The sequence below is a fragment of the Lepisosteus platostomus genome, chromosome 8 (assembly GCF_059453375.1).
Source record: "Lepisosteus platostomus isolate fLepPlt1 chromosome 8, fLepPlt1.hap1, whole genome shotgun sequence".
In the NCBI taxonomy this organism is placed as follows: Eukaryota; Metazoa; Chordata; class Actinopteri; order Semionotiformes; family Lepisosteidae; genus Lepisosteus; species Lepisosteus platostomus.
The window spans coordinates 17,413,799-17,424,954 of record NC_142618.1 but is presented as its reverse complement, the minus strand read 5'-3'; the positions used below and the strand labels follow the sequence as shown (position 1 = coordinate 17,424,954).

The window sequence follows — 11,156 nt, the reverse complement described above, 5'->3', positions numbered from 1 at the left end:
AAAACAAGCCACGGAAAAATAATCCCTCAAATACTTTCGAGTCTCAAAGCGTCTCGGTACGCATTTTGTACCAAGCAGATCTTATTTTCTCTTTCTTACACACAGCAGCTCTCAGTGTCGCTGCTGTCGCTGCACAGTCTGTCGCTTTCTGTGTCCTATTAAGATCACCGGCGAGAATCCCAGCTGTCTTCTCTTCACACACAGTGAGACAGCAGACCGTCTCCCTGGTGGTCTAGTGGTTAGGATTCGGCGCTCTCACCGCCGCGGCCCGGGTTCGATTCCCGGTCAGGGAAGTGACTCCTTTTCCCTCCTGACGCAGATACCTACTTGAATCACGTCTGTTAACTATCACCACAAAATAACATTCGAGCTGCAGATACTCCGCTCCTCCGCTCTGGGTCGTTTGTGAGAGGAAAGAGCGCTGAAGTCATCGACTTGGATACACGTGTTTTCTACATTTTGTGTTTTAAAATAACGTCTCTTTAAACCAAAGTTGTTATGTGACGAGTTGAAGAGCGCTAAAGTAGACGCGTGGAAACATACCCTTCCAGTTAAGATAGCAAATGTTGCTATTACAATTTGTGGACTGTTTGTACACCGCAAAAATTTCTTTACGGTGGTGCATAAGTGCAAAACTACAAAAATGAGCACGAACAAAAAACGGCACAACACAAGCTGTATGTTGAAGATTTCACCAAAAAGAGTACACAAAAAAGAGAAAGATATGTTGTAACATGAAATAGTTCTTTCACACTATTTATTGTACAGTATTTCAATAGATAACACTGCGGATTATACCGCAGCAGGAACGGTTCTGCTCAACTTTGTTTTTAAGATCCGTCTTAGCCCTCCTTACTTTACGCCTAAATTCCTTCTCTTTCTCCCTGGCTGACCATACATCAGTACATTATGCTGAACTTGTGAGAAAAGCTCCACCCTCCGTTCCTTCGATAGCATGTTTTACCATGACAGAACCATCGGGCTCCAGATACTCCGCTCCAGCGCTCTGGGTCATTTGTGAGAGGAGAGAGCTCTGAAATAGTCGCGTGGAAGAGCACTTCACCGCAATTTAACTGGATAATTGCTGTCCGAGATTTGAACTCGGATCACTGGAACCGCTGGCTTGTGAGCAACCTTTAAAGATCCGTAACGAGATCTTCTGCGTGTTTAATTTGTCTGCGTGAGACTCCGGTGTCTGTGTGACGTCGAAGTCTGTGTAGCGACAGCAGCGACACTCAGAGCTGCTGTGTGTAAGAAAGTGAAAATAAGATCTGCTTGGCACAAAGACCTTGTTGCATAGCGAGACGTCTTGATACTTGAAGGTGTTTGTGGGATTATTTTTCCGTGACTTATTTTCGTTTTCAGATTTTAGGAGATCATTCTCTCAGACCAGCAGGGTGGTGGTTGGGAGCGAGTCCGGACGTGTCTAAGAGACCGAGCTCTTCAGTGTGAGTTTTTAGCGATTTGGAGATTGATTGTAGGAACGTGCAGGTAGGAAGTATGGATCCTGTGCAGGACTCAGGAGAGAGAGGGAACACCAATCCAAATCGCCAAGCAAAACGTATACCAGGAAGCAAGCAAGAAGGTCGGAAAACGAGAAAGACAACCAGAGAGCAGCAACCAAAACTCAAAACAAGGTTGAAATCGAGGGGCAGGCTAGAAGATCAAAAACCGAGTGGAGACTAGCAGTGAAATAACGCGAACTCGAGGAGAACCCGCCAGAGTGAGCGGGGAAGTGAGGAAAGAGGGTAACTGAAATAGTGACGGGAGTGAACGGTGATAGGTGGGTATTACTTGTTGCGGGAGCGTTTGTTAAACTTGTATCTGCTATGTTTAACATGCTGTGTAAGACCAGACTCACTGTACACCTGTTGTAAGTGGTTTTTCCCCAGAGAGGTTTTTTGTTGGCGTTAAGTACAGGAATCTGAAGAAGAAAAAATCATCAATGTGTGAACTTTGCTCCAAAATCCGGTTATAAAATCGTATTAGCTTAAAAATAATGTATAAGGATGCCACAATAACAAAACAACAGCCTTATATAATGTTGAAAAAAAAAGAAGAGAGAAAAAACACAACGTTTCGGCCGTGGAGCCTTCTTCGGGTTTTCTTCTCTTCTTTTTTTCAGCATGGAATAAACCTATTTTTCCTTTGCAGCCTTCCCATGCTGACGCAGCTACCCCCCTGAACTAGCCTTATATCACATTCTCTCCACTACGGATATAATTTCCACACCTCCTCCCTCCTCATCCAACTTCTCTGGTTCCCGTCTCTCCAGCTTCTCTCTTCTTGACTCAGCATCCCTAAACAAACTAGTTACGCGCATGAAACCCACCACATCTATTTTAGATCCCATTCCCACCACTTTATTCCAGTCCTGTTTCTCTTCTCTCTGTCCCATTGTCCTCAATATAATACATGAATCCTTGAGCACCGGCATTGTACCAACGGTCCTCAAAACTGCTGCTATTACCCCAGTGCCAAAGAAGCCTAACATGGCTCTCGACAATCTTAACAACTTTCGCCCCATCTCCAACTTACCCTTTCTCTCTAAAATTCTAGAACGTGCTGTCACACTTCAGTTACATAACCACCTCATGACAAACAACCTTTTCGAACCCCTCCAATCTGGCTTCCGTCAACTTCACAGCACAGAAACCGCCCTAGTCAAAGTCACCAACGATCTCCTAATAGCTTCTGATTCTGGTTCTCTTTCCATACTCATCCTTCTTGATCTCAGTGCTGCCTTTGACACTGTTGACCATAACATCTTGCTTTCTCGTCTCGAGACTGTGTTTGGAGTCTCTGACACTGCCCTCAAATGGTTTAAGTCTTACCTCACTGATCGCTGTCACTTTGTCTCTCTCAATGGGTACAGGTCTGAAATTGGTCTTGTCAAGTCTGGTGTCCCTCAGGGCTCAATACTGGGCCCCTTGCTCTTCAGCATTTACATGTTCTCACTTGGTCAGCTTTTAAGATCACATGGCCTCAGCTTTCATTTTTACGCTGACGATACTCAAATATACATCCATACCAAACCCGACACTGATGTGGCTGTCTCTATTCTATCTAATTGCATCTCTGACATAAAAATTTGGATGACTCAAAACTTCCTTCATCTTAACTGTGACAAGACTGAAGTCATGCTTATTGGTACCCCCCATCAACTTCGTAAAGCCAGTCCTGTAACCTTGTCTGTAGATGGCTCTGTACTTGAGCTCCAATCAAAATTGAAAAACCTTGGGGTTATATTCGATTCTGGCTTAACATTCGACCCACATGTACAGCATACTGTCAAAACATCTTTTTTTCACCTTAGAAATATCGCAAGACTACGCCCTATGCTATCATTAACTGTGGCTGAAAAGCTGATCAACATATTTGTATTCTCTCGAATTGACTACTGCAATGCTCTGCTCCCTGGGGTATCTAAATCTACTCTGAACAAGCTGCAGTATGTCCAAAATTCAGCAGCCAGAATCCTGACCAGATCTAGTGCAAGTGTTCACATTACTCCTATCCTGGAGTCCTTGCACTGGCTTCCGGTCAAATTCCGCGTAGACTTTAAAATCCTCATGCTCACCTACAAGGCTTTACATGGCTTGGCACCTCAATACCTGTCTGAACTTTTATCGCCCTACTCCCCACCTCGCAACCTCCGCTCTTCAAATTCTGCCCTCCTTACTGTCCCCCAAGCCCGTCTACATTGTATGGGCGACAGGGCCTTCTCCTGCTATGCCCCCAAGCTCTGGAACTCCTTGCCCAAGGATATTAGAGAGTCACCTTCTCTAAACTCCTTCAAATCCAGACTCAAAACCCTCCTTTTCAGAAAAGCCTTTACTTAACTGGTTCCATTCTTCACCCCTCTGCTCTTCTTAATACCATCTTCCACGGTCTCCTCTATTGTTATTGTTGTATTGTTGTAATTATAATTGTGTCCTGTCTTGTGAAATTTTCTTATTTATTGTTGTAGTCTTCTTATTTATTGTTATTGTCATCCTGTAAAGCGCTTTGAGAAGCCACCTTTAAAGGCGCTATATAAAATAAAGTTTATTATTATTATTATTATTATTATTATTATATAATGAGGGGTTCCTGCTCGTCTATGACGCTGGGGGTGTTTTCCTCTTTTACATTTTGCCAAATCATCGAGAACTTCTCTGTTTTCAACTCCCGAAAAAGGCACCGTAGCTGTATTTTGACAGTAACACTTTCGAAGTTACTGCTAGTATAAACAGATGAGTGTCCCCGCGCACATTTATAGCCCAGTTACATGGGTTTTCAAACTTTACAAGACGAAGATAAATGAGAAAGACAGACTTAATATTATAAAGACTCAAAATCAAAACCATAAAGTCAACTAAGTAGGGAACTAGTAAAAACACAAAACACTGAAATCGACAAACCTTTATTTACATATTATCCATTTTTGAATACGAAGCAGAAGTAGCTCCCACTGAATCCAAACACCAGGTGTGTTAAAATACCGCGCACCGATTTCTGTTTGTATGACAGATAGCTCGCAAATAAGAAGAATATTTTAAAGCGGACAAAGAACGAAGATAGAGCAATCGGTACTCCTGGCGCGTCTAAATTGAAAAACCATGTGAGTGTCAAACCAGCACTTGCTTGGCTGAACTCCAAATCCATATCTTGGCAGCAAGGAGCGCTGTGATTGGGCGAAAACTACCTTAAATGAGAGCGGACACTGTGATTGGACAATTCTTGTTAGCGATGCGGGTCTTGATTGGTTAAGGCTACCAACAATGAAAAGAAGGCAATGTGCTAGTGAGCAGCCCGATGTGTTTAAAAAAAGGTCGGACCTACAACCTTCTGATCCGCAGTCCAGTCCGCGTTATCTACTGGCCCCGCTGATAGAGTTGCACCGCATCACAGTGAGCTTCCCTACTAGTACTAGTCATCCCGCCCAACTGTTCTAACTTGGATACAGGTGCTTTCTACATTTTGTCGAAATCTATGTGTAACGTTGAAACTCCGCTTGATTTCGACATCAAAGAAAAACCGTTTTCTTGCAAACGTGACAGCTGTCACGTATTCCAGACTTTAGTTATCTCTTCAATTAGTGTAATCTTAGGTCCTGTTGTTGTTTCACTCAGTTGAGCAGTTGGAGATATTTTTAAGTTATGTCAGGTGCGCCAGTGGTGTAGTGGTATCATGCAAGATTCCCATTCTTGCGACCCGGGTTCGATTCCCGGCTGGCGCATAAAGTGATGCCTTTTTAAAGTAACATAAAATCTTCTTATTTAACAAGTCAACAGTCCTCCCAGACGTGATTGGCTAAACTCTGCCCGCATCATGGTAGGAGTTGGGGCGACGATTGGGCGAAATTGACCCAGATTGAGAATCTGCACTCTTGATTGGTCAAGTGTGGTAGCAAGACGAACGTTGATTGGCTAAAACTAGCATGACTGAAAAGAGAGGGCCTCAGGCACAGAGGGGAATTAGCTCAAATGGTAGAGCGCTCGCTTAGCATGCGAGAGGTAGCGGGATCGATGCCCGCATTCTCCAATCCGTTTTGTATCCCCAAACAGCGAGCACGGAAGTTGAAATTTCACAGCTCAGAGCAGTGTTAATGAAGGGAATCCCTTTGTCCAGTTTGAAATAGTACGTTATGTTTTAACATTTTGTTTAGCTGGTTCTTACACGTAGATACGTAAGGTTTAAAGTGATTGTCCTTAGAATACTAAGCAATTCTCATTAATAATGTGTTTCTGTGTCGGCAATTAGCGGGCTTTAGGTGCTTTCAAATTTCGACCGCTTCTTCCACTTACAGCATCTCCGTGGTTTGTAGTAAACAAACGGGTAAGAAAAAATACTATCAGCGAATTATGCGTAATAAGAACAAAAAAAGTCACCAGGCATTTCTTTGCATCTATCCGTTAAGTCAAGGCCAATAATAATAATTGCTTACACTTATATAGCACTTTTCTGGACACTCCACTCAAAGCACTTTACACTAATGGGGACTCCCCTCCACCACCACCAATGTGCAGCATCCACCTGGATGATGCGACAGCAGCCATAGTGCACCAGAACAGAGGAGAGCAGAGTAATGAAGCCAATTCATAGATGGGGATTATTAGGAGGCCATAATTGGTAAGGGCCAATGGGGAACTTGGACAGGAGATAAGGTTTACACCTCAGTTTTACATCTCATCCAAAGGACAGTGCCTGTTTACAGTGTAGTGTCCCCATCACTATACTGGGGCATTAGGACCCACATGGACCACAGGGTGAGCACCCCCTGCTGGTCCTACTAACACCTCCTCCAGTATCAACCTTAGTTTTCCCCAGAAGGTCTCTCATCCAGGTACTGACCAGGCTCACACCTGCTTAGCTTCAGTGGGTTGCCAGTTGTGAGTTGCAGGGTGATATGGCTGCCGGCATTCAAATGATCAAGCAGGGAGTGAATTATCAGATGTTAATTACATTAATACACTAAAATGCTTCTGACAGTTCGGACATTGAAACGTTAAGGTATTGCCCAGGTAATGCCCTGGCTAATCCGTCCCAAAAACCACACACCTTCACTATCTCCGTTCCTCGTATCCGAGCTCTCAGGGCTGCCCTTTGAATGCTCCCACCTCAGCTACTTAATTAATGAATTGGCAACACCTGGGAAAAGAGGAGAGAACAATTGGAACAAAAAATAACACTCCAACCACGGACCGTAACACAAATCACATTAATAGTTGTAGTGAATCCGAAAATGTTTTTAACACATTGAAATGCAAACGTATTCTAACTTTCTCATTTTCAACTTCTTCTTAGCACTCAGTGCACTTCGTGAAGACCTAGGTGAGTAAATGTGTTTCTTCTCCCTGTCTCCTACCTGGCTCGTCTTTCTTTTAAACACATCGGGCTGCTCACTAGCACATTGCCTTCTGTTCGTTGTTGGTAGCCTTAACCAATCAAGACCCGTATAGCTAACAAGAATTGTCCAATCACAGTGTCCGCTCTCATTTTAGGTAGTTTTCGCCCAATCACAGCGCTCCTTGCTGCCAAGATATGGGTCTGGAGTTCGGCCAAGCAGGTGCTGGTTTGACACTCACACATTTACTAATATGTAAATAAAGGTTTGTCGATTTCAGTGTTTTGTGTTTTTACTAGTTCCATTCTTAGTTGACTTTATGGTTTTGATTTTGAGGCTTTATAATATTAAGTCTGTCTTTCTCATTTATCTTCGTCTTGTAAAGTTTGAAAACCCATGTAACTGTGCTATAAATGTGTGCGGGGACACTCATCTGTTTATACTAGCAGTAACTTCGAAAGTGTTACTGTCAAAATACAGCTACGGTGCCTTTTTCGGGAGTTGAAAACAGAGAAGTTCTCGATGATTTGGCAAAATGTAATAATAATAATAATAATAATAATAAACTTTATTTTATATAGCGCCTTTAAAGGTGGCTTCTCAAAGCGCTAAAATGTAAAAGAGGAAAACCCCCCAGCCTCATAGACGAGCAGGAACCCCTCATTATATAAGGCTAGTTCAGGGGGGTAGCTGCGTCAGCATGGGAAGGCTGCAAAGGAAAAATAGGTTTATTCCATGCTGAAAAAAAGAAGAGAAGAAAACCTGAAGAAGGCTCCACGGCCGAAACGTTGTGTTTTTTCTCTCTTCTTTTTTTTCAGCATTATATAAGGCTGTTGTTTTGTTATTGTGGCATCCTTATACATTATTTTTAAGCTAATACGATTTTATAACCGGATTTTGGAGCAAAGTTCACACATTTTTCTAGTTACTGCTAGTATAAACAGATGAGTGTCCCCGCACACATTTATAGCACAGTTACATGGGTTTTCAAACTTTACAAGACGAAGATAAATGAGAAAGACAGACTTAATATTATAAAGCCTCAAAATCAAAACCATAAAGTCAACTAAGAATGGAACTAGTAAAAACACAAAACACTGAAATCGACAAACCTTTATTTACATATTAGTAAATGTGTGAGTGTCAAACCAGCACCTGCTTGGCCGAACTCCAGACCCATATCTTGGCAGCAAGGAGCGCTGTGATTGGGCGAAAACTACCTAAAATGAGAGCGGACACTGTGATTGGACAATTCTTGTTAGCTATACGGGTCTTGATTGGTTAAGGCTACCAACAACGAACAGAAGGCAATGTGCTAGTGAGCAGCCCGATGTGTTTAAAAGAAAGACGAGCCAGGTAGGAGTCGAACCTACAATCTTCTGATCCGTAGTCAGACGCGTTATCCATTGCGCCACTGGCCCCGCTGATAGAGCTGCACCGCACCACAGTCAGCTCCGTGCCGCTACTAGTACGGCATCGCCCCGCTCCAACTTTTCTAACTTGATACAGGTGTTTTCTACATTTTGTCGAAATCTATGTGTAACGTTGAAACTCCGCTTGATTTCGACATCAAAGAAAAACCGTTTTCTTGCAAACGTGACAGCTGTCACGTATTCCAGACTTTAGTTATCTCTTCAATTAGTGTAATCTTAGGTCCTGTTGTTGTTTCACTCAGTTGAGCAATTGGAGATATTTTTTAAGTTGTGACCTTTATTATTATTCAGTTGTGACCTTTTAAACATAAATCAGAAGGACAGCAGACCCTGTTGGGCGAGCAGATCACAGATTCTGAAAAAAAAGCTTCCTTCATCAATGAAAATTACCTGAACGGCTCTGGAATCCTAAAAGCACACCTGTAATGAAGCAATGAGAGCCGAAATCAAGAGTTTCGTACATACGTTCAGGAAGTGATCGATTTTAACTTAACGACATATGAGAGGTTTCTTTTTTTACACTTAAGATTTACAAAACGCTGACCCGTTTAGGTTGAGAAAGATGTAAGAAAGGACACACCTCCCAGGTCCAACCGAGATTTGAACTCGGATCGCTGGATTCAGAGTCCAGAGTGCTAACCATTACACCATGGAACCGAATGGCTACTTGTTTATGTTTATGATGTACACTAGCAGCGGTGCATCTGAGCCCTGCTCTTGGCCAGTTGTGGAAAGAGGAAAGAGCGCTGAAGTAGTCGTGTGGAGACTCATCTCTCAGGTGAGCCAGTGACGTCAGGTTTTTTACTCTGCCGGCTCGCTCAGGTTTCTTGACCTCAGAACACAGTGTCCTGCTCCACACGGAGAGGGGCTGGTGCTGAGAGCAGCAGAGACACAGGTGTCCACCTGACATACATCCGCACAAAAAGGAGACCTCATCGTTGTTGTCGAGGGTGTGAGACAGAATGTGTGTCAGACTGACACACATTCAGTGTCAGACTGGCAAAAGCCTGGGTGAGGGTTCAGAAATCAGTCCAGCGTTTTGGACGGGACACTCCGATATTGTGTTGACGCATAGGGGAATTAGCTCAAATGGTAGAGCGCTCGCTTAGCATGCGAGAGGTAGCGGGATCGATGCCCGCATTCTCCAGTCCGTTTTGTATCCCCAAACAGCGAGCACGGAAGTTGAAATTTCACAGCTCAGAGCAGTGTTAATGAAGGGAATCCCTTTGTCCAGTTTGAAATAGTACGTTATGTTTTAACATTTTGTTTAGCTGGTTCTTACACGTAGATACGTAAGGTTTAAAGTGATTGTCCTTAGATTACTAAGCAATTCTCATTAATAATGTGTTTCTGTGTCGGCAATTAGCGGGCTTTAGGTGCTTTCAAATTTCTACCGCTTCTTCCACTTACAGCATCTCCGTGGTTTGTAGTAAACAAACGGGTAAGAAAAAATACTATCAGCGAATTACGCGTAATAAAAACAAAAAAGTCACCAGGCAGGGAGTGAATTATCAGATGTTAATTACATTAATACACTAAAATGCTTCTGACAGTTCGGACATTGAAACGTTAAGGTATTGCCCAGGTAATGCCCTGGCTAATCTCATGCTATTTCCCCGTCCCAAAAACCACACACCTTCACTATCTCCGTTCCTCGTATCCGAGCTCTCAGGGCTGCCCTTTAAATGCTCCCGCCTCGGCTACTTCATTAATGAATTGGCAACACCTGGGAAAAGAGGCGAGAGCAATTAGAAAAACAAATAACACTCCAACCACGGACCGTAACACAAATCACATTAATAGTGGTAGTGAATCCGAAAATGTTCTTAACACATTGAAATGCAAACGTATTCTAACTTTCAGCTTCTTCTTAACACTCAGTGCACTCCGTGAAGATCTAGGTGCGATCCAACTCGGATCGCTGGATTCAGAGTCCAGAGTGCTAACCATTACACCATGGAACTGCATGGATACCTGTCTACGTTTATGATGTACTGTAGCAGCTGTGCATCTGAGCCCTGCTCTTGGCCATTTGTTGAAAGAGGAAAGAGCGTTAAAGTAGTCGTGTGGAGACATATCTCAGGTGCGCCAGTGGTGTAGTGGTATCATGCAAGATTCCCATTCTTGCGACCCGGGTTCGATTCCCGGCTGGCGCATAAAAGTGATGCCTTTTTAAACCTTCACAAAGTAACATAAAATCTTCTTATTTTAATCCTGTTCATGGATTACGTATGCAGTTTGTTACAAGACTCTATAGTGGTTTTACACCATTATAAAGCAAAACAAAAAAATAGATTTCAATTCAGGTCAATTGATTAAAGAATCAGGCTACTGCTTAGTGTGAAACTTACAGAAGGTGGACCAGCGGGTGTCTCCACCCTGTGCCTACTGCAGTCTCGCCGGCCGTTGCCAGAAGGTTGAAAGAGCACAAGTATTTTTTAGCCTTTTGTCAAAGTCACTGCTGGCAGACAGGAGCAGTAGGACGCAGAGCCCTATCCAGCAGCTCTAGACGGTGCTTGGGGAAGCGCTAAGTCTGTTTCAGCACAGGGAGCGAGTATGAGCTCATTCCGGTTCGGTTACTGTCGGACTGGGCATCTCAGGCTCTTTGGATCGCAACGTGAAAACAAAACTGCCCACAACGTGTCTTACCTAGTGTAGGAAGGATAGATATCACATTTAACAAAAACCTGATTGGAGATGCCGGGGATTGAACCCAGGGCCTCATACATGCAAAGCATGCGCTCTACCACTGAGCTACATCCCCGACAGGCTCATCTCTCTGCGGTTGATTCATTGAGTTTGTGATTACCAGTCACTGACTGGGGCTATCAGGGCGAGTCGACACACTGGATACTTCGGTAAAAACGGGACAATCACACTTTAGGACAACCAAC

At 43.4% G+C, this 11,156-nt stretch overlaps 8 non-coding genes across 8 annotated transcripts; 5 read left to right on the top strand and 3 right to left on the bottom strand.

Moving 5' to 3' along the window:
• The first annotated feature begins 221 nt into the window (after positions 1 to 221).
• trnae-cuc (transfer RNA glutamic acid (anticodon CUC)) lies at positions 222 to 293 on the top strand. The gene has a single exon. It is a non-coding gene; the product is annotated as a tRNA-Glu (tRNA).
• Positions 294 to 5,150: 4,857 nt separating this feature from the next.
• On the top strand, positions 5,151 to 5,221 carry trnag-ccc (transfer RNA glycine (anticodon CCC)). Its single transcript has one exon. It is a non-coding gene; the product is annotated as a tRNA-Gly (tRNA).
• Positions 5,222 to 5,453: 232 nt separating this feature from the next.
• On the top strand, positions 5,454 to 5,526 carry trnaa-agc (transfer RNA alanine (anticodon AGC)). The gene has a single exon. It is a non-coding gene; the product is annotated as a tRNA-Ala (tRNA).
• A 2,651-nt stretch (positions 5,527 to 8,177) lies between these two features.
• On the bottom strand, positions 8,178 to 8,250 carry trnar-acg (transfer RNA arginine (anticodon ACG)). The gene has a single exon. It is a non-coding gene; the product is annotated as a tRNA-Arg (tRNA).
• Positions 8,251 to 8,847: 597 nt separating this feature from the next.
• Positions 8,848 to 8,919, bottom strand: trnaq-cug (transfer RNA glutamine (anticodon CUG)). The gene has a single exon. It is a non-coding gene; the product is annotated as a tRNA-Gln (tRNA).
• Positions 8,920 to 9,336: 417 nt separating this feature from the next.
• Positions 9,337 to 9,409, top strand: trnaa-agc (transfer RNA alanine (anticodon AGC)). The gene has a single exon. It is a non-coding gene; the product is annotated as a tRNA-Ala (tRNA).
• A 938-nt stretch (positions 9,410 to 10,347) lies between these two features.
• trnag-ccc (transfer RNA glycine (anticodon CCC)) lies at positions 10,348 to 10,418 on the top strand. Its single transcript has one exon. It is a non-coding gene; the product is annotated as a tRNA-Gly (tRNA).
• A 536-nt stretch (positions 10,419 to 10,954) lies between these two features.
• On the bottom strand, positions 10,955 to 11,026 carry trnaa-ugc (transfer RNA alanine (anticodon UGC)). Its single transcript has one exon. It is a non-coding gene; the product is annotated as a tRNA-Ala (tRNA).
• Positions 11,027 to 11,156: the final 130 nt, after the last annotated feature.